Here is a 22863-nt window from a genome sequence, read left to right on the forward strand (position 1 = left end):
GCGGCCCTATCCTCCTCGAAAGTATCTTCCCCAAGAGAAATCCGGAACAGTGTATCCAGAATGTAGGGACTTTCTCCTGAGTGAGAACAATTCTCAAATTTCTTAACCAGTCGACATAATTAGGTCCAGTCAACTTGTTGGCATCTAGGATACCTCTAAGTAAAGTAAAGATGCCATGTGTATAGTTAATCTACAACAACAAAAATATAATATAAGCAGACAACTCATGATGACATGCACAACTAGACTAAGATTTTTATCTATTGTGTCTTTCACTATTTTATCGAACTTCATAGCTCTCAAATATGAAAATCGAGAAACATTCTAATATTTCTTAGTGGGGTTGAGATTCTTATTCCTCACAAATACCTTGTGGATAGCACAACAAGCATTCATGAGTTCAAGAGTAGGTAACTCTTTACCAATTGTACCTCTACAATTCTCAACATCTTTCATTCTAGCCACTAAATCATATATAGTCTTGTAGATAGCACAATAAACTGTAGTGTTCTAGTTAAGTTGACCTTTTAATCCTATATGATCATACTTAAATAATGCTGCCCTTGTGGATAGCACAACAAAGAAATACTATTCAAATATACTATAAGCATCAATATGCACTTGATCAACATCATGTCAATTTTTATAGTAAGTCTCGTGGATAGCACAATAAGCTCACTAAAATCTTGACATACTCTATCGACCAAGTTTGAGGGAAGACTCTTGTAATGTCTACATTACTAATCAATCTAGATCCAAAAATCAACAAGACCAAATTGACCAGGTAACTAGGTGGGAGGATCCCCGTAGCTTTTCTAAACACTAACAGAGTTGGCCAGGCCAGCATACGGACCTAATTAGAAAATCACCTATCACACTTTTCTCGATACCAATTGATTTTAAAAATTTAATTTTTGATTAAAAATTGAATCTCGATATTATAACTTAATATAATTTGACGAGGGATTTTAAACTGATCTCGGCACATCCTAACTACAACCACATAAAATATACACTACAAATTATGCAACTTATATGCTTCTACTATTCTAAATAGCAATCATATGATATGCTAAAATTATATAAGGGTACAATAGATATCAAAACATATGTCAAGCATATCGAAGAAAAATAAAAAATAACAAACCTTAATCACATTAGGCATGCTTTACACCCTTAACAATGCATCAATTTGAGCATCATATAATCATGATAATACAAATTTTAAAATTATCATAAATTAATAATTTAATATCTAAAATTTAACATCATGGCATATATAAAGTTAAAAATAATTTTTGAGTTTAAAGGATTGATGCTATGAATAAATGCAAAATTTTTTGGCAAGATATGCATAAGAACGATTCTATGCACAATTATTATACTTGTTTGATCGAATCAGACAAAGATGGCTCTGATACCACTGTTGAATTTTGATCATATAATAAAAAATAATTTTTAAAAAATTTAAAATAAAAAAATTAATAACTTTATCAAATAAAACTATCAAGCTGAACCCAAAATCTTAGAATCACTTTGTCGATCACGATCAAAGCAAATTCAAGCATGCAAAGAGACAGAAAATTATACTTTAACTAATATAAATAAATAGCATGTTGGTATTCTCCACAAAACCTTAAGATAGAAGTCCTTCGATGGTGATCCATATGAAAGTTGGCCAAAGTCCTTCCCAACCAGTGCACTACCGCAGCCTTATCTTCTTAAGAACACTGTCGACTTTGAACTTGCGTCATGATCGCACCAAAGCTTAGTTACTTTTGATCTCACTACCAGAATGACACTAAGAAGATACTCTTCAAATGTCACATAATCTAAGATTTAATTTTTGGCTCCAACATATGAAAAAATTAAATCTTAGGGCACTCAAGCAATACTTGCTGAAAATCTCACCACCCTTGTAGCAACTTTTGCTACTCAAAATTCCTTCTCTTTTTTTTCAAATTTTTTTAGAATTTTTTCTATGTTTACCACATCCCTCCTCTTGGTTTCAGCCAAAAATCACAACAAGAAGCTATAGGAGATCAGGGGACGTCACATGGGATGAAGAGGTGCCAACCTTTGGCGCTCCAATTTCCCATGCACCAAATAAATTTATCGAGTAAATTTTTGGCAATCTAGTTACTTAGAGCAGAAGGACTCTTAGTCTTCTATGTGTCATAAAAAATTTAATAAATTTTGGCATCAAACATAGGATTTCTGATCGGGAATTTAAGGCAATATGTAGAAATTAAGAGTCCTCATTAAGAAGGACTCTTCCTTTCCCACGCCTAAAAAAAAGAGGGTGGCATTTATTTTTGCCGTGGGTTCTAGTGGGTGCAGAAGACTCCTTCTCCACTTGAAACTCTTTCAAGTTGGATAAGGATCTAATCTAAATTGACCCAATCCCATTAGGTCAAAGCCAACTAGTCTAGGTTAGCTCAAACACTTTGATCTAAACCAATTTTGGAAACTTGAGTTAATACAATATGCTAGCATATCAAATTAACCCATAAAATTTATATTAAACTTTAATTAGATTAGATCAAGATCAAATCTCAAAGTGTGTAATCTATTGAATTTCAAATCTAGTCAGTAGTGGATCAAGACTTTCGACGTAATCCTAATATGATAAGATTAGGTCACCCGAAGAGTCCCAATCAACTTGGACTCTTTCAAATTGACTTCATAATTAAACTTTTTTAATTATAATAAATCTATAAGTCAAGTTTAATATCTAGCAATGTGTCATGACTATCCGAAAGATTTAAAATTTTGATAAAAATTTATCAAAATATCCTTTAGTGGTAAGTTTTCGTGTAATTCAATCTTTCAGTCAAACAACATCCCAGATGAGCTGTGGGTATGAAAATATGTCAAACTCAGTCACTTATCTTTATGTATCTCGATCTGAAGGTGATAATTCAGTTGATAATAGATTAGAAATTTTTTCTAATTATCACCCTACTTTGGCCAAAGACTTTCAGAATCATCGTCCTACGAGATCACATAAGATATTCGCTCCCCTTATTAGGAATGACTGATCCTTTATTGATTACTTACAACCTTCATACACACTTCACCATATCCTAAACATCTCACACAAGGATCAAAGAACCAAGCTAGGTAGTAAATCAAAATATGGATCCATGTACATAAGGTACCATGGTGACCTCAGGTCTAAGGATCACTTATACAACTCCTACTAGAGAATCATCAGTTGATATGTAAATAAGATTCCATCTGATATTCTCTTGTAGGTCAATTCAGTGAACTCATTCTCTAATGAGCACTCATATCCTTATATTAGTGTCACCACACAAGTGATTGTGAGATCAACCATCCTTATTTCTGAGCATACATAGGATATGCCAGTCTTACTAGTATCATTGATCTCTGACTCAATGTACCAACGACTAGAAATATTTTAGATTAGGGCTATCGAGGATTTAGGTCTCACTGGTGTGATCTTATCACGGCCCTAAAACTATTGCTCAAACCTATGGGGTTCATTAGAATCTTAAAATTAATAAGATGAAACATATAATGAATCAAAAATACTTATTAATAATATAAATATCATTTACATGAGTTTGAAAGATAAATTACAAAATACACCCTATCGCATCCCATATGCAATTGGCTTGTAGGGCATTATTCTTTCAGAATCCAAATAAAAAAAAAGATCATGATAAATTGAAATTCAAGCAAGAAAGAAGATTGCAAAAATCTCCCAAACTCTACCTTCTAAATCCTGACGGATCCATACTTCCTCATCTATCTGAACAGAATCAAGAACATTCCAAAAGAATAGATCCTAAGAGAGAGAGGTCTAAAATTCAAAGCTCTCATGGTAAGAGGCTCACAAGTCCTTTTCCATCATTCTACTTTCTTTCCTTCTTGTAGGTCCACAAGTCATAAGAGGGTGAAGATCAAGACCAATCCGAAGCAAAAATCAAGCCAATTAGAGGTAAAAATCAAGACAATCCAAAGTCAAAATCAAGACTAATCCGAAGTAAAAATCAAGCCAATCCTAAATGAAAATCAAACCCATTTGAGGTGAAAATCAAGACAAACTGGGGATGACCAAGGTCAAGGCCGAGATATAGATTTTTTGATTTCAAATGCAGATCAAGGTAGCAGCAGGAGACTCCACCAAGTGTTCGATAGGTTGCTCCTATGAGCAGTAACAAGAAAAAAGAAAAAAAGATTGTGAGGTCTGTTGAGAATAGCAGTCAAGAGTCTTTGGCTAAACTAGTGATGGAAAAATTCTTTATGAAGATAACTCCTACAAGACCAATATTACTAGAGCAAAAATTGATCTAGGCTGAACTGAAGTAAAGCCTGAGGCCCATCCAAAGTGAAGATCAAATCCATCTGAGGTAAAGATCAAGTTTAAGCTAAGGCAAACAGCAAGAAAGAGCGAAGCAAAATCCAATGGCTCTCAAACAAAACTCACAACTCTCATGGTAAAAGGCTCTCAAGCTCCAATTCATTATTCTATTTTTTTTTGTAGGACAACAAATCCTTGAGAACACAAGCTGAGGTAAAGGCAGCCTAAGGCCTAGGCCATCAGAAAATCAATCTCAAAAGATCAAATATCACCAAAGGGCAAAGGTCATCAGAAGACTAGTCTAGTCAAACCGAGGTTGAGCTATCGAGCAAAAAGTCGAAAGCTAAGATGAAAGATTGAGACTAAAATGAAGCTCGATGCCAAGATGAACCCAAGGATGATCTAAGATGGTTGTGCTTCTGATGCGGACCATCTTAAATTCAGCCTCCAAGAGTCGACCCCCCCTAAAGTGAGCTCTTGAAAGCTGAAGTCTCAAAGGCCAACCTCCCAAAGTCAAGCTCTAGGATGCTAAAGATTTAAGAATGCTAACCAATGAAGGCTGACTAGAGGTGAACTGACTAAAATAGGATAACAACACTCTAATTATCTATTATCCTCTTTATTCCAAAGCTTAATTTGATTTAAGAATCAAAAGGCCTAACCAGAGCCGATCTAGCAAGTTCTCTTATTCCTTTTGTAGGTCTACAACTCAACAATCCAATGATGCTCCTCACCCATGAGCAAGTCGAGCGGAGGCCACGACGATAGTGACCTAATGGCACTCTTTGTGCATGGGTAAGTTGAGTGAAACCAATGAACTCAAAGTCATCCATACTGAAGTCCTCGATGATTAAGAAGCGGAGGCTAACCTATAAAGACCCCCGAAGGCTTCTCACTTTCAACGAGTTAGCACCCACGAAGACCTTAGTCTTATGAAAAGTGGGGCTAACATATAAAGATCTCCAATAACGCCAATCCAACCTACATGGGTAGAAGATCTTGGCAGTCAAAAAGTGGAGGCTCCTATAAGGACCCCCAAAGATCCCTCGCTTTTCAGTGAGCTGAGCCGATGAAGACTTCGGCTGATTAAGAAGTGAAGGCTAATCTAAAAAGATATTTAGAGGGCTAATCTATAAGGATCCTCAACCCATCGACTTCAACTACACAAGAAATGAGGGCTAACCTATAGGACGCTCGAAGGTCTCTTATTTTTTAGCAAGCAAATCCTATGAAAACCTCGACGATCAAACTGAAGTAGAAGCATGCACCCATGTCTTCGGTAGTTTTGACTTGATATACTTTCTTTGCTTGAATCAATTCTATCTCAAACTCAAGAGTAGAGGGCTTACGTTGGGGATGATCTCATACAGTCGAAGATATGAGGCATATGAGAATATGAAGATACCTCAAGCTTGATCTACTTCTCTTGATTCACTTACTTCGGATAGCTTTTAATTTGAAGCCCAGTGGAGCTCGATCGTCTCTCCAATTTTGACCCAATAAGGCACTTGAGCTGATCTAATTTGGCAAAATAGAGAAGGTTGACCTTTAGCACCCACGTAGATCTTCAAATTTCATACAATCGAAAATAAATGATGATGAGCAAACAAGAAATAAATAACAAACAAATCTCTCTAAATAAGAAAAGAATAATGACTGAATCTCGTTAGATAAAATAAGGCTAACCACCTGATCCTCCATTCTCACTAATCTTCAGTCTCGTTTATAAAAAAAGGCCCATAAGAGACCCTCAAGGTATAAAAAATCTCTCTCTCAACATGCTCACTCCTTTTTATCTGTATCAGGGATCTGACTTGAGCATTGGAGGATCTCCATCGAAGCCAACTCTGATCGGAGACTTTTCTTGTAGGTCCTGTAGCCACCGTCCAGCCATCGTCGATCTACAGTCACTGTCAAGCTCTAGCTAACCCAACTTCTACATGAATTTCTACTACAACAACTTTCAAATTGCCATGTAGAAGATTTAATAGTTTGATGAGATGGCATGGTGGTGGCTCATGCAACACTCATCGTAGTTGTGGTCAAGGCATACCTTCAATCCAAGAAGCAAATCCGATATGTTGTTAAATAATATATGGGAGTTCTTCAATAAGTACATAATTGATGCTCGAGACAAGCTTATTATTAGCTTATTGGAGACTATAAGAAGATTGTTGATGTAGTGACTCTAAGTTAAGAGAAAAGGCTTGGATAAAATCACATATCCTCTTTGCCTTAGGATATAAAAGAAATCGAAGAGAGTTAAGTTTGAGGCTATGGATTTGAAATTGAGCATTGTAATGACTGATATGTTATATACTTAGGGGAGAGTGCCTGTGGATGTAGGACATGGGATCTATCTGACATCCTATACTGCCATACTATAGTAGCTATTATGTTTATAAAAAAGGAGGCAGAGCACTTTGTCGGTTCTTGGTACACCAAAGATACATTTGTTAAAGTTTGTAAGCACATTATTCAACCAACTTCTGAAATGAAATTTTGACCAAGGATAGAACCCCACTCTTTCTCCCTCTCTTTCATAATAAGGGCTCCTGCAAATAAACCCATAAAGGCATAAGGAAAAAAAGAGGATGAGTCAAAGGATTCTAGTAGAATCACAAGTAAGGGTACCTCATTGAGATATTGCAATTGCAAACAATAAGGCTATAACTCTAAAACTTACAAAGGCCCTATGAAGGAGAAGCCAAAGAAGAAGGATCAGAGCATTGGATCCAATCAAGTTCATAGCAAAAGGGAGGAGGATGGGTACATATTATATGTTCATGTTTCATCACTCAGCTACTATATCTCATATGTACTTTTGTTGAACAATATTTTTCAAGTTCAGGATACTATGAGATCATCATAAAAGAAAGTTCAAGCTCTTAACTTGTATCTTTATAGCCATCAAGTAGTAGCTAGTAGCTAATGGCCACCAGTTAGCAACCTCCCACCTAGTGCCTCCTCCCACCTAGCTTCTTTCCAGCCTACCTCCTCCCACCTAGCAGCCTCCTAGATTGTCTGCTCATGGTATGCGAAGTACTTTCACAGCTATAATCTTCTCTATCTACATTCGACTTGTGGTTATATATGTTTTAGTGGACATTAATATATACTTTTGTTTAGTATACTTTTTGGTGTAATGTCTTTGGTGTATCATTTTTGGTGTGATACATTTGTATCCATTATGCATAGTATTCAATACGACACTCTAGATGTTTATAGTGAAACAATATGAAACATTATGATACCTTGTGTTGCATTGTGAAATATTGTAATACATTATGATATAGTGTGATATATTGTGAAACAATATTGATACATTGTAATGCATTGTGACATATTATGGTTTGATTCTATTTTTGGCCATTATGTGCCAATATAATGTGCTAATTGCATATTGATTCTGATTTGATTATTTTGTGTTGAATTAGCTGGAAAGTAGCATATATCAATGGATGATATGTCCAGAGATTTAATTCATTTTTATTCTTCTCTTATGATTTTTTTTGGATGGTTTATGGATGACGTAGTGGGTACCTTCAAATTGCATCTACTAGGTTACCTCTGTTCAACTTTTTCAAATTATAACGGGTGTATCTGCAATAATTTAAAAGTAAAAGGGGTGTAAGTGAACATAAGTATAGGGGGTGCATTTGGTGCATTAGTGAAGTGGAGGGAGTGTCATTAGAATATTAAAATGTACAAAGGGTGTAAGTAGAATAGTAAATATTTATTTAGGCATTTTAGTTTAAATTGTACGAGGCATTTGGGATATGCTTTGGATCAGAAACCTTTGTTGTGCTTCCAGTACAAAATGTGGTCATAATAAATCAAGTAAAGCCATTTATTTAAGGGAGAAATATCATTCTCATTACATAATATATTAGAGATTACAATATAAATTCGGATTGCCCCCAAAACAAAACATCCAAGAAGGGGCAAACCCCAAACGTTCAACCTAAGATCCTTATCATACCTTAGAACGAAGGCATCAAAAAATACCAAACCATAACAAAATAGGATGCTCCAATATAGAAAATGGTCCATTTGATTCTTAACTTTGTACCTTGAAAACTAGGCCTTGAACTTTCTATTCCATTACAAGAGCCTATTAGTTACCTCCTTATCCCTTGCATTTGAAGGCAGACTATGCCAATGGAAGTAACCACAGTCTCCATTTAGCTAGAACACCAAGTTGAGGCTAAAGATTCAAGCAAAAAATTAGATAGTAAATCCAAAAATAAGAAAATGATAACATAATTTATACATACTGCATCCAAAGAAATATCTATCAGATTTTCCAAAGGTCCATGGGGTCCTCAAAAGTGACCTTATTCAGCAATGACAAAATCAGCAGGCCAAGAGGATAAGGAAGTGAAAGAACTTGATTGAGATGTCTCCATGGTCTCTTCTCCCTCTATATCCCTCATTTTCCTCTTCACTTGATTTAGGATTTTTTTTCTCCTCCTATTTTGATTTATGATTTCTTGGATGTATGAACAATGGTTATTGGAAAGGAATCACTAGGGATTATGTGATAAGTCAAGTGTTTTGGGGCATCTTTGTGTTAGAATTTACATCCCGCTATCAACTGATGCTAAGTGTGGTTCGGTCATTTTATAAATTAATGCCATCATATCATAGTTGCATGATACTATTTTGTTAATGAAAATAAATGATAAGACCATTTTGAAACATGTCGAAAAACTTGAAAACCTAGTTTGACACTTTATAAAGTAGAGAGAGTGTAAGTAAATCAGACGAAAGTTGAGGGGTGTCCCTATAGTTTTCTCTATATACTAATAATAAGAGTTCTTGCATAGAAGGTTAAACTTATCTACAATTCTTTGTTTGTCATATAGATGCAGGCATTAATGATGAGTTGTTGCCAGGTAATCATTGAAGTTTATTGTTTAATATGTAATAAAATTTTTGCTAGCCCTCCTATAACTTATAAGTAATTGAAATATTTTTCAAATTGAAATGAGTATGCATTAGATGTTATTTTAAGTTGATATCATGATGTATTAAATTAAGGATATTAGTTATATAACAAAAGTCAATTATGTTTCTCCATTATCAATTTGCACAACTAGGAGGGTAGCATCTCTTTTTGTAAGATTGCTTGTCTTTACCAAGACAAGATTTAGAGATTCTTATTGAATTATCTTGTTCTTAATTTCATAGCGGGAGAGATGAAAGAGGAACAATTGGATGTTAGGTCATAAAGTGAGCAAAGGGCCCCATTAATAGATTAACCCTATTTAAGCTAAAACTTTTTGAGTTAGGGAGAAGTCTCTCCTAAAGTTGATATGACTCATGCCCTGATAGTGAAGAGTACATATGTTGGAGCTTCCTACTTTTGAAAATTTATAACTTTGGAGAGTTGGACGACAAATAAGGATGCCTCTTTTGAACATAGAGCTTGGTTATGCACAAGATAGCTAAGATTGTGCCACTTGGCAACTATATGATGGTTAAAACATCATAAATACAAGATATTTACAAGAGATATTTAATTAATAGAAATATTTAGAAAACTTTTTGAAATTCTTTAGAGATATCCATAATGCTAGAGAACTCAAAATTTCTTTGGAAAGCTAGACTCCTTCAAAATAAACTTGTCACGAGTCCCTTTAGGGTTCATTTGAAATAATAGACTCCATCAATAAGGTCATAACAAACAGCTAAAATGATTGGCTTATTGTCAACTTTTTGAAACTACTTAGAGAAATCCAAATGCTAGAGAATTCTATATTTCTTTGGAAAACTAGACTCTTTCAAAATAAACTTGTCACGAGTCCCTTTAGGGTTCATTTGAAATAATGGACTCCATCATTAAGGTCATAATATACAGCCAAAATGATTGGCTTATTATCATGCCTCAAACTGAGTGCGTAACAAGTGCCACATACTTGTAAGGTGGATCCTACAAGCATACAAGGCTATAAATCTAATCATTAAAATTTATAATAATAATAATAATAATAATAATAATAATAATAAGCTTTCAATTCTCAAAATTAATTTAATAAAAATTTAATTAAATCATTTTCTATAAAAAATATCTTTATGTAACATAAATCATAATATTTCATCCGAATAAAATATCCAACCTAAATTGAATTAAGCTAAACTAAACTAAGCTAGAATCTAGATAATTCAAATATCTCCAAGCAATTTATACACTCTCCCAAGTCCCAAGCAATTATGATTCATAATTTGAGAAATAGCAAAGAAAGAATAACGAACTACATGCCTACTAAGCAACATAATACATCAAAGTGGGGTGAAAGCATGTTGAATAAATAAAAATAATATACTATTGACTAAAAGGAATAAATTTTGAATAACATATATTTTTTAAAAAATATTTACTTTTCATGAACTAATAATGGACTCAACATCAAGCTATAGTCATTTAACCCAGTGGCATGCACCTAATAATAGAAAGACATGGTATGAAATACTAGATAACAGATATTACTATTCTAATTACTAGTGGATCAATGTCGAAACTAATTTTTAGGATTACAAATCAACAAGTCCATTAACATATAATCTTCATTTGCGGACCATAAAAGCAATTTGATAAACTCCTCAGCCAAGTTTTCCAAATCTATTTTTGAAAGCACATCATATATTCAAAGTAAATTATTTATAAGAATAAAATAATATATATGCTTGATCATTTTTAGTAGATAGAAAATAGATGGCATAAATTAAATTAAATAACTAATTATAATTTTTTAAATATCATTCGAAAGCACACTTGAAGCATTTGATTATGTACCTCTATCAGCAACAAATCCAAAAGTATTCATGAATCCACACTTCAATCTAGTAGGTCAGATGCACCAATTCAAGATTATTAAAATTTAATTAATTTTATAGTCAACATTTTAGAACTTTAATAGATAAAAAACCTTGAAGAACCCAAATGATTTAAGAATATAGAATAATCCAACCACTGGTGTGACTAAGGTACGGTTTTATGCATGAATCAAAATAGATCAAGGATAGAACTATTAGGTGATGGAGCCTGATGACCCAAATCAATTAGTTTGGATAATTTTGATTTCATTAAAAGTTTAGAAGTTGTATACTACAATCAAGGATGATCAAATCTAACAGGATCTAACAAAAGCCAGTATGAAAGCTTGCACATTGTCCAATAACCATGGTCAAGATCCCTATATGAAGAATAATACGAGTTATACGAGAGAGAGAGAGACTTTGGGATTACCTGCCATCCAGATAGAGAAAGAGACTTGAGAAGAGAGAGAAAGATCAAATAAGAGAGATAAAGGCTAGAGAGAGAAATAAGAGAGAAAGAGATGAGAGAGATAAACCATTTCTTTTTTCTTTCTTTTCTTTTTTCTTTCCTTCTTCTTTCTTGGTTCAACAACAAAACAAAAGATTTCTTCCCCTTCTTTCCTCAAAACAAAGGGCATAGTCAGCGGAGGTGGCGGATATCTATCAATACACAACCTCTAAAGAAGATCATGGCAGCAGCATCATCAGCGATGATGGCCGATAGTGGTGAAAAGAATAAGAGTCATTAATAGATTAGCCCAAATAGAAGAAACTAATGTATGCCCTAGAAATCAATCTTAGCTGACGTATATCATATTTCTAGGATATGATTTTATCTTAATGGACAGTTATATTACTATTCATATTTTATGTGTCCATGAATCATCCAAAAAATTAATAAGATGATGACACATATTCTCAAAGAATTAAAAATTTGAGACATATCTCATTGATGGTTAATTCTTAAATTGCTCCTGATCATAGGATCATCATGAGGACAGTGATAGATCTAAATAGATCGATGCATGGATTGCTTCTTTTAGACTGATGAGTCTCCAATTTGCGATGTAGCGATATTGGAGTAAGAGTTCAGATGGTTGTTAGAGAATAATTAGCACTGAACATGATCAATACGAAAAGTCATATGGATGTCTGCTCACTTATTAGTGACTTGCTCGATACTGCAGTTATCTGACTGATCTTTTGATCTGTAGTACCATAGCTACTTGCAGTGAGGCTACTAGAGTTTGACTACGCATAAATATTGACTTAATGAGTCTTTATAGTAGATATTGGTGATAGTTGGTCCATTGTAGGAGTAGAATGTATATCTAGATAGAATCTATCAATCCTAGCAGAGGAGAGTAATCCTATAAAATTTAAGAAGCTGAGTCCTTAAGTCTATGACCATAGTATTGTGAATGATAGAAAATTTTTTTATGAGAATCACAGATGGATTCAAACTATTTAAATCTATCATATGATCAATATGAGGTTTGATAATTTATTCATGACCTGTCATCTAGTCGAAACTCATAATAGAGGGACTGTATCATACGTTAACTACACCTAGACATTCATCATCTTTTATTTTGCTAGATTGCTACTGCATACTGCTAGATATCACTGATGGATAGTGAGATCCACGAGCATGATCTTGATAATCGATAATCCTTGATGGGTAGAGTTGAAATAGTTCCGACTCATTGAAAGAAGTTTCGATGATATTGTGATAGGGATCAGTATATGTTTCACTACCAATCAGAATAGAACCTATGAGGTCACACATAAAAGAGACTTTTAATTGATTAGATGGTTGAGTTACAATTATGAATCATGATAAGATTTAATGATCAATGTGATTGATGGTTAATCTATTGCAAAAGTTGTAATTAAGTAGTCCACTAAAGAGTTAGTGAGTTATAAGAAGATTAATTAGAAATTGGATTGCTAATTGGCTTAATTTAATTAAATAATAGGGCTTAGATAAAGTCTAATTGAATAGGATTCAATTTGGCTTGCCTAAGGTTTGATTTGATCAAGTCTAATTGGGTCATGAGATAATTCAATTGCATAGGAGAATAATGTCTAAATTGATTAGGATTTGGGTGCCATCTAATTTTTAATTAGATTAGGATTTAATCAAGAAATTTTAGATTCCTGTTTAGACTAGAAATCCTCCTCTAAATGGGTGCAACTAAATCTTAATAAATTGAGAATTAGTTAAGGTTTAAATCTACCATCTAAAGAGATCCCAATTTGATTGGGACTCTCCCTCTCTCCTTGCACCATTAGGAAGCCTTATGAGGATGCCACATATACCCCACACCCCTCTTACTTTTGCATGTAAGAACTCATGCCAATCCCCTTTCTCTGTGAGTTATGTGAGCGCAAAAAGAGATAAGAGGTGGGCGGTATATTCAAGAGTCCAAGGATATATGGGCTCTTACCTAAAAGCCCTAACTAATCCTATTTAAACAAGGGATAAGAGGGGCAGTGATATGGGGCTGAATGAGATCAGATTTTGGATGAAAATAAGATGGGGCATGCATGAGAAAAGTTGGAGAATAGAAGCTGTGACATCAAGAGGGTGGGTATGAGGTTTGTTGGTATCTCCCCGTCCTTTCTTTCTTACAAACAACCAAAAGTTGGTTGTTAGTACCTTCTTTCCTTTTGTCCAAGTGTTGGCCATGGATTTTTTTTCTCTCCCTTTTGTCCAAAAGTTGGACATATTTTTTCTAGATATCTAGTGTAAGAATTTTATGCATAGGTTTTAAGAAAAAAGAGAAGAAAAGATTCTTCTCATGATCTCTAGCATAGAGATCTTAATCCTCCTAATCTTCTTCTTCTCTAAGATGGTCTTGAAAGAAAAGAAGATTCATCTTCAACCATCAAGATGCAATATCTGTAATGGAGCTAGTATCTCGATGAGATCAAGAAGCTTCTGATCAGATTGAGGTCTCGTGTGAATATCCATAAAGGCCAGATACTTGTGTGGCTTCAAAAGATCTTCGGAAGACATCCACAATCGATCATTAATTTGTGGTGTAGATCAACCTACACTAAGGTATGAAGATAAGATCTTCTCTATTTAATTTCTATATCTGAATCCTATCTCACATATATAGATCCTATTACATGATTTTAAGATTTGATTTTATGCATGTTTAGATTAAATTAAATTTAATCTGAATGTTAAATTTTTATTATGTACTTATTTTTAAAAAGTTTTGTATATATGAAATCAAAAAATCTCAATAGTAGTATTAGAGCCACATCATATGCATGGGATTAGGATCTAGATTTAAATTCTGTAGAAAAAAATTTTAAATCTAAAAGTTTTTGATATGGTTCTGGCATAAGATTGTCCTGGCATAACTTGTTATACTGTATGATTGTTCTAGAATGATATTAAAATTTTTTGATTAAAATAAAATTTTAGATCTATTTTTTCATCATATATATGATATATATTTTATTATTTAGATCTAAAAAAATTTTGAGATCTATTTTGATTCATATATTTGATATATGAAAGTATGTTTAGGACTAAAATTATTTTCTATGACCTGAATTTTATTCATATATATGATATATGATTATATATATGATCTAAAAATTATTTCAAGATTAAAGTTACTTTTCATACAAAAAATTTAGATCTAAAAATTTAGATTTAAAATATAAAATTAATGTTTGTGCATGAGAGATTGGTCATAGGTAGATCAAATAAGGTCATGTAATTAGATTACACTAAGGTTACATTTGGTAGCTGATAATCTATTCAGATTGTTGGTAATTTAAAGTGGGCCCATCAGATTACTGTGTTTGGAATACTTTTTGGGTGGCAATTCATATTACCTTGGCAATCTAGATTATCTCTCAGGAGGTAATCTGGATTGTCTTAGGGAGAGGTGGCTATCTAGATTACTACTTATTTGGCAATGTTGTAAAAATAACTTTGGACAAAATTATCTTTCAAAAAAAAAATCATACAAAACCCATCCCTCTATCCTCCTTCTCCGATGGCTCTCACCCTCCCCTTATTATATATAATAATATTATATAATATATTATAATATAATATATTATTATTATAATATTATTATTATATTTTTATAGTAACTATATTACATTACAATAATATAGTATATGATAATATATTATAACATATATTATATAAATCTTATTATATATAATAATAAATTATATTATATTATATTATTCTATTATATTATATTATATCATTATTATATTATTATATTATTATAATATTATATTACTATATATTATTTGATTATTATTATAATATATTATAATAATATAATATATTATATTATATCTTATATTAATATGATATAATATATAATATAATATTCTTATATATAATAATATAGTATATTATATTATATTATAATAATATATTATTATATAATCATATATAATTATATATTATATTAATATATTGTAATATATATTATATAAATATTATTCTATATAACAATATATTAATTATATTGTTACATTATGATATTATAATATATTGTAATATATATTATATAAATATTATTCTATATAACAATATATTAATTATATTATTACATTACTATGTTATAATATCTTTTATTAATATAACATAACATATAATATAATATTATTATATATAATCATATAGTATAGTATATTATGTTAATATATCATATTAAAATAATATAATATACTATATTATTATAGTTCATTATAATATTATAATAATATATATTATATTATATTTATATATTATATTAATATAATATAGTACATAATATAATATTACTATATATAATAATATAGTATATTATATGATATTATAATAATGTATTATTATATTATCAGATAATATTATATATTGATATATTATAATGTAATTATATAAATATTATTTTATATAATAATATATTAACTATATTGTTATACTATTATATTATAATACATTAATATTTTAATATTATAATATATTAAAATAATATCTTTTTTATATAACATAATATAATATAATATTATTATATCATTAAAATTAAATAATATATTATAATATCATAATATAATATTATGATATACTATATTAAAATATATTATATTTGTTGGTGCAAAAATTCGCTTGCGCCGGAGAAGCTGGAGTCGGGGAAGCCGTGGTCGCCGTCGGGACCTGCAAGGGAAGTCTAAACCGGAGGTGGGGTTGCTCCGGCAAGATCCTCCGATGCTCAAGTCAGTTCTCTGCCTCAACAAGAATGGAGTGCTCGAACGGAGAATTTAGCAGAGTTTTGAGATAAGGAAAAATGAGTTTTTTGAATAACGTATCTGGGTCCCCCTTTTATAGGCGGAGGAGGCAACGGATTGATGGAGACATTTGTAACCGTCTGGTAGTGGGCCGCCCATGGCCAGGAGAATTGATTGCGAAAGATAGTGGGGTAGACCCGTGGCTATCGTCATAGCCCGCCACGTAGGGCCTGTTGCAGGTAGTGGAGCGGCGTCCGTTGCCGCTAGTTGCCAGTGAGTAGTGGGATCGTGCAGCACCTGCCGCAGGGAGCGGAGCAGAATCGTGGCCGTTGACACAGCCTGTCAGAGAGTAATGGGTCCACCGCAGGGGGTGATGGAGCTGCGCGGAATCCGCTACAGGAAGTGGAACAGGATCATGGTGGTTATTGTGATCTGCCAGGGGGCGCGGATCTGCTGATCGAGGCTCGACAGTGGTCGGAGTTCGAGAGGGGTCCTCCTGCAATTTAAAATTAAAGGCGAGGTCCGGCTCTCGTAGGAGTCCGGATGGAGCTTGCCAGCAGTTGACACTGAGAGCGGAGCCCGACTCCCGTAGGAGTCCGGGCGGAGCTGTGCTGCTGTCGGCGGAGGAGCCCGACTCCCGTAAGAGTCCGGGCGGAGCTGCGCTGCTGTCGATGGAGGAGCCCGATTCTCGTAGGAGTCCGGGCGAAGCCGTTCTGCTATCGATGGAGGAGCCCGGCTCCCGTAGGAGTCCGGGCGGAGCTGCGCTGCTGTCGACGGAGGAGCCCGGACTCCTATGAGGAGCCCGGCTCCCGTAGGAGTCCGGGCGGAGCCATTCTGCTGTCGATGGAGGAGCCCGGCTCCCGTAGGAGTCCGGGCGGAGCCGTTCTGCTGTCGACGGAGGAGCCCAGCTCCCGTAGGAGTCCGAGCGGAGCCATTCTGCTGTCGATGGAGGAGCCCGGCTCCCGTAGGAGTCCGGGCGGAGCTACGCTGCTGTCGGCGGTGGAGGAGCCCGGCTCCCGTAGGAGTCTGGGTGGAGCCGTTCTGCTGTCGACGGAGGAGCCTGGCTCCCGTAGGAGTCCGGGCGGAGCTACGCTGCTGTCGGCGGTGGAGGAATCCGGCTCCCGTAGGAGTCCGGGTGGAGCCGTTCTGCTGTCGATGGAGGAGCCCGGCTCCCGTAGGAGTCCGGGCGGAGCCGTGCTGCTGTCGATGGAGGAGCCCAGCTCCCGTAGGAGTTCGGGCAGAGCCGTTCTGCTGTCGATGGAGGAGCCCAGCTCCCGTAGGAGTCCGGGCGGAGCCGTTCTGCTGTCGATGGAGGAGCCCGGCTCCCGTAGGAGATTCCGTCGAGGATTTCGGCTGTGGGTATTTTATACCCAATAATATTATATTCTAATAATTATATAAATATTATTATATATAATAATATAATATATTATATTATATAATAATAATATCATTATATTATATAATAATTATAAAATAATATAATATATTATTATTATTATAAGGTTAAAGGAGTATTTTAGAAATTTGATTTCATAGTACCGATAATCTAATTATCATACCAAACATGTCAATCAAAATTTTTAGTAATTTTACTGTAATATTACCTACATATACCAAACACAGTAATCAACATTACTCTCAATTTAATGATGGTAATCTATCTTGAAGGCAATCCAGATTACCTTCTAAGATTGCCTGGCAATGCACCAAATGCAACCAAAAGATTTTTGATTTGATTATAATAGGTCAAAATCAATTTAGTTAATTAAACTGAGTTACGTATTGATTAGGATTAGATCAATAAAACTTTAGATCATACAATCATTGTTGATCGAATCGATAGACATCCATATGTAGAATCGATTAACCTAAAGATTTAATTCGGCTCTGTGGCTCGAGTCTAATTCACCTAAGCTAATCTATTCAGATCAATTGACCAATTAGTGTCTAAGATAAATAATAGAAAGGTGATTATTTAATTGATTTCATTCGCTGATCTAGCCAATTTATTGATATCTAAGAAAAGCAATGGGGGACCCCCATCGATCTCTACTTATCTGATCAATTTAGAAGATTAAGTCTCAAATATGGTTATTTGGTGATTTGATTTAGTCCATGCCAATTAGATCAGTCATATGATGATTGATTAGATAAAATCTAAAGCTAAATCTTTCCATAAATATTAAGTCCAACGATCTTCTATCGTTATAGATGTGCGAGCATGCTACCAAAGTTGATTGTTCACAGCTGGTCACAGTAGTTCAGTTGTATCGAGAACATGCAAACACTCTATTAGTAAAAAGTTGCTCTGGGATAAAGATAGGGTTGGACCCAATAATTGTTAGATGAGGGATCCAATGATGGCTTTGCACCTACTTGTAAATGGTGGGTTAGATTTAACTAAAAAATATGATCAATAACTGTTAGGTGAGTCCACATGATTTAGAGATCAAGTCACTGCAATATGCTTAGAGAAGCATTTGGACAAAGAGTTATCCATGCATTGATGTGCATATTACCAACAACTGTTAGGTGAGGTGTATGGCATCAGTGGGATCGCATACCATTAGAAATCTAGTTGTCACATTAGGATTTTCATTCTCCATCCGGAGAGTGAGAGATTTGAGAAAATAGTAGGAGCCTATTTGCATCTAAAAATTTTTAGAGTAAATTATAAAATAAATATAAACATCTAACTAGAATCTTTACTTTCTACTGTTTATTATGTCAACTTTCAACTCTCTAGCTCAAACCCTAAATATCAACTGTTTAACCTGTTATGTAAGGTTTCAGTACACATTTGGTGAGATCCAGAGAGAGGTTGGTAGCCAAAGAGGACTCAGTGAGACTCTAAGAGAAGATAGCAGTCGAGGAGATTCGGTGAGATAGTCGAAGAGGACTCAGTGAGACTCTGAAAGAGGATGGTAGCTGAGGGAGTTCAGTGAGATTCAGACTGGGGTTGGTAGCCAAAGGTAGCTGATATATTGACAACAATTATAGGAGTTGACAAGGAGGGTCGACTGGTGCCTGGTTGGTAAGATTAAATGAATCTAACTACCCAGCCTACTGATTGAGGGTGATCTAGCTTGATACGGGTCAACTCAGATATGAAGCCCCTGTGCCTAGTGGATAAAAGCTAATAAACCCCACCTCTGAATGGATATTTATCTTTTGAAAAGTTGGTTAGGGGCTACGGTCCTAATATGTGATATCAGAGTGAGGTTGCAAGTTTGAAACTCGGTAGGCCCTCAGAGTGTTAAAAAAAATTATTGAGGAGAGAAATTATTGTGCAAGGTTCCAGCGCACATTTGGTGGGACCTAGGGAGAGGTTGGTAGCTGAAGAAAATTCAATGAGACTCTAGAAGAGAATGGTAGCCGAGGGTGTTCGGTGAGACTCAGGCTAGAGTTGGTAGTCGAAGGTGGCTGATGTATTGACAACAATTATGGGAGTCGACATGGAAGGTTGACTGGTGCCTGGTTGGTAAGATTAAATAAAAATGATCCAGCTTGATACAGATTAACTCAGGTTTGAAACTCCTGTATCCAGTGGATAAAGACTAATAAACCCCGCCTCCCAATGGGCATTTACTTTTTGAAAAGTTGGTTAGGGGCTATGGTCCTAACATATGGTATCAGAGCAAAATTGCAGGTTCAAAGCCTGGCAAGCCCCCAAAGTGTTAAAAAAAAAATATCACTGGGGAGAGGAATTGTTGTGCAAGATTCCAACACATATTTGGTGAGACCCAGGGAGAGGTTGGTAGCCGAAGAGGACTTGATGAGACTCTGGAAGAGAATGGTAGCCGAGGAGATTCGGTGAGGTAGCCGAAGAGGACTCGATGAGACTCTGAAAGAAGATGATAGCCGAAGGGATTCAGTGAGACTCAAGCTAGGGTTGGTAGCCAAAGATAACTGGTGTATTGACAACAATTATGGGAGTCGACAAGAAGGGTCGACTGGTGCCGGTTGGTAAGATTAAATGGGTCTAACCACCTAACCTGCTGATTGAGGGTGATCTAGCTTGATGCGGGTCAACTCAGATGTTAAGCTCCTATGCCTAGTAGATAAAGGCTAATAAACCCCACCTCCCAATGGGCATTTGCCTTCTGAAAAGTTGGTTAGGGGTACGGTCCTAACATAATCGAGGTTAATTGCATACACTGGCTTAGAAATCTAAGAATTATTCTTAATTTTTAGAAAATTAAGTTATATTCTCTACCAGGTTATTCCAATGTTATCAATCTATCCAACCCAAAGTCAACGAACTATACTTGATAAGTAGATGGACAATGATAATAAAGGTAGGTGCTATATGTTGGCATCCATATCAGATGAACTCCAACATATGCATGAGTACATGTACACTGCCAACGATATACTAATTCATCTATAAGTGTTGTGAGGTAATCAGAGGCACAGCGCATGAGATGCACGATGGGCAGTCAGTTGATGATCACTATTTGATAATGATCAAGGACATTAAGGAGCTTAAAAAGCTTGACATGATCATGCATAAGAAATTACTTGCGGATTTGATCTTACAATCTCTTCTTAATTTGTATGGGTAGTTTATAGTAAACTACCATATGAATGACCATGATGGCACCTTATCTGAATTGATCAATATGTTGGTAACTAAGAGACCTTGAAAATTTTAAAGGTACATATCTAGAGAGCCTAAAGAAATAAAAACACACCTCGAGAAGGCATGTCAAAATTGCTCAATACTGTCTTTACGATTTTCTCTTCTCCCAATTAAGTGTTAGGCTAGTATTTTTATGCACTTTTTTGTAGGGTCTAAGAAAAAATAGAGGATTGAGGGAAGGTGAAGTAATCCTTAAAGTCGGCAATAAGGCAAGAGTTGCTACTGTAACTGTGGGCACCTATCCTTTGTGATTACCGTTTGGATTTAGTTCTTAGAGACAGTCTCTATCATTTGCATGGTAATGCATTTATGAACTTAATTAAGCAAGCAGTGAATACCATTGGATCTGAGAGATCCAAAATTGAGCTAAATCTGAAGTATATGTGGCACCTTAGGCTAGATCATATAAGAGAAAAAAAAATGATTAATAGACTGAAGAAACATGAGCTTTGGGCTCATTGACCGCATCATCTCTTTGAGAGAAAATAACCAAGCTACTCCTGTGGGATAAGAGAAAAAAGACCACTGAAATACTTATCCTGGTACACATTTGATGTGTGCAGCCTATTTGATGTGCTAGCCAAGGAAGGTTGTCTCTACTTCATTATTTTTATCGATGATTAGTCATAGTATGGATATGTATATGAGATACAAATCTGAGACTTTAAAAAATTCAAAAAATTTAGATGTGAAATAGAGAAGCAAACTGAAAAAATTTCTAAAAATACTTTGATTAGATTGAGGATGCAATACTAAAATAAAAAATTTCTTGATTATCTCACAAAAATAGCATAGTTTCATATTGGACTCCTCTTAGTACATCTCAGCTCAACAAGATAAATAAGAAGAGGAAGGGGACTGTATAAAATATGATCCAGTCTATGATAGACTTTACTGATTTAATTTTTATTTCTTTAGAGACATACTTTATTTTTAAAATTTATCGATAGAATAGGATTTTCTCTAAATCTATTCCTACCATACCATATGAGATATGGCATGATGAGAACTGAATCTTGATTATTTCAAGATTTAAGGATGTCCAGTCTGTATCAAGAAAAGCAGATAGACATGATAGAGGCTAGGTCTATAGAGCTCATTTTAAATGATATTCTAAAAGAGATTGGGATACTATTTTTTCTTCCTAAAAAATTACAATATGATTATGATCCATCAAGCTTCTTTCTTTGAAATGCTTTATTTAAGTTGAAGCAATTGGAGGAAGGTTAAGCTCAAAGAGAATGTCTCTGAAGAGGAACAAGTTATAGGACCTAAAGAAGCTATTCATGATGAGCCAGTATATGTATGTACCTCCTCCACCTTGAACATATAGTAGAATTTTTTATCTTTTCAAAAAATACTTAGGTATGCTTAACAGAGGATGTAGAAAAAAGTATTTCTCATGGGAGATAGGGAACATAGAGGTGATCCCAAAACCTACAATGAAGCGATGTTGGATATAGACTTTGAGAAAGAGATATGAAATAGCTTTTTTGAATAGATATCTTAGGAAGATATCTGTATCGAGTAGCCTATAGATTTCACTTTCTGTGATAGAGATCACAAAGTCTACAAAAACTCAAAGTTGGAACATTCATTTCGATGATATGATCAAATTGTTTGATTATATATGAAGAATTATGTATTTATATAAAGGTCAATGGGAGTGCTGTCACGTTCTTTATAATGTACATGGATGACATCCTCCTGATTGAGAGTGTCCCTACTGACATCGATTAAAATATGGTTGTATATTAAATTCTCCATGAAAGATCTAGGGTAAGTGTCTTATATTCTGAGAATATAA

The sequence above is a fragment of the Elaeis guineensis genome, chromosome 7 (assembly GCF_000442705.2).
Source record: "Elaeis guineensis isolate ETL-2024a chromosome 7, EG11, whole genome shotgun sequence".
In the NCBI taxonomy this organism is placed as follows: Eukaryota; Viridiplantae; Streptophyta; class Magnoliopsida; order Arecales; family Arecaceae; genus Elaeis; species Elaeis guineensis.